The sequence below is a fragment of the Octodon degus genome, unplaced genomic scaffold (assembly GCF_000260255.1).
Source record: "Octodon degus isolate 3935 unplaced genomic scaffold, OctDeg1.0 scaffold00064, whole genome shotgun sequence".
Lineage (NCBI taxonomy): Eukaryota > Metazoa > Chordata > Mammalia > Rodentia > Octodontidae > Octodon > Octodon degus.
Window position 1 is genome coordinate 3193408 of NW_004524640.1, and position 2029 is coordinate 3195436.

Here is a 2029-nt window from a genome sequence, read left to right on the forward strand (position 1 = left end):
GGTCAACAATTTCTGACATTGCCAGTCAAGTGAAAGACCCAATACTATTATGGGCTACTGGACTCTTCTAGAATATTTTGCTGAGTTTATAAACCTATAATATTCAAATAATGGAACTTAACAAAAAAGTGGATACAGATGAATGTCCATTTTGTATCTGTGTATCCAAAGTGGTTAGGATAGATATATAGTTACATTCTCTTAATGAATAGGGGGATTTGTTCTAATGGTGTTTGTAAATAGGATACCATGTCTGCATCTTGCACAGTAATTAACCTCTAGGAAGAATGTATACAATGTGTTAATTATTGAAACTGTCCTACCAATTTGGTTTGAAACTGTCTCATTGCTATTTGTTTCTAAACAAAATTATGGGAAAAAAAGAAGTGCTGTAATCGTTAAGCAATGATTTACCAGTCTTCTTTCCCCAGCACCTGGTGATAGGTGACCTCTGTTGCACTTTTTTTTTTTTTTTTTGCTGTACTGGGGATTGAACTCAGGACCCTGCACTTGCCAGGCAAGTGCTTATTCTACTGAGCTATCTCCCTGGCTCCCCCTAGAATGATTTTTTAAAAATTTAAACATTCACCATATGTTTGAACTCTATATCTATATCTATATCTGTATCTGTATCTGTATCTACATCTATCCAAATGTTTCCTACAAAGCTTCACACACACACACACATACACACATGCACACTTGCACATGTGCACACACACATGAACCACATTTTGTGTATTATTTGCTGTTGATGAGTGTGTATGTTCATTTCTTTTCTACTCTGACTAATGCAGTAATGAACTTTGGCGTAAATAATCGTACATCCATTTTCCATTTTGGAGGGTATACACTATATCTAAGAGACATCAAATTTCCAGGTTATGTGGAAATTCTACACTTTCTGTGTAGCTGTCAAAACATGCTTTATTCAGAAGCTTCACCATTTTGTGTTTCTACTAGCACCTCAAGAGAGTTCTAGTTTCTCCATATCTTTGCCAGTTATGCTTACTTCTTAATTTTTTGTCCTTCTAGTAAATCTTAGGTGTAATTTTAAGGTGTATCTTTATTATTGATTGATCTGCATGTGATTTCATATGGCTAAGGAGCATTTGCATTTACTTTTAAACTATGTTTTCATATTTTAATCCCCACTGATGATATTTAAGAGATGTCATTGTGGAGAAAGATTACTTGATGTCTAGGTTAATACAAAGGAGGAAGAAGTAAGACTGAATCCTTCCTCTTAGTTTTGAGGCCCATAGGATAGAAAAAAGATGAGACACTGCTGATATGTCAGGATGAGAGCGGTAATTAGACATTACTGTTAAAATTACAACTTTGTAACAAACTGGTTGAAGATGAGGAAGAAAATATAGTAAAATATAACTTGAGATATTCAGCTCTAGACATGGGCTACAGACAGGATAAGATGTGAATCTCTGGTATGACCTCTGTTTTCAGATGGAGGTGAATTCTAAGATCAAAATCCAGATGTGCCCAAGAGAGCCAGGACACTAAGATAGAAATGGTACCTACCAAAGCTGGACTTGGGTGCAGGCTTGGATCAGGGAACAGGGGTTGGGACACAGAGAGCTGCAGGAGGGTAGGAGTTAGGGAAGGAGGCTGGGATTAGGGAAGAGCAGACAGCATGGATGTAGGGGCAGAAAGACTAACTTCCCTGTATTAGTTTAAGTCACTTTCTACGAAGGTGGCATAGAACAAAAAGCAGCACTTACTCTTTCTTTGCTGTTGATAATATTACCAGAACCACTCTGTTTACAAATGTCAAGAATCAGAGACTACAAAAGAGGAATTCTATCCACATCTAAGTTCAAGTATAGCTGGATCTGTATGGCAGAAGGCTGGGTCTGTGAGCTTGGTGTCAAGTACGGCTCTGTTTTTTTTTAGGTAGACTACTTTCCGGCCTTTTTCTCTCTCTCCTTTCTTCCTTCCCTCCTCCACTTCCTTTCTCCCTCCCTCCCATCCTTCCTTCCTTCCTTCCTTCCTTCCTTCCTTCCTTCCTTCC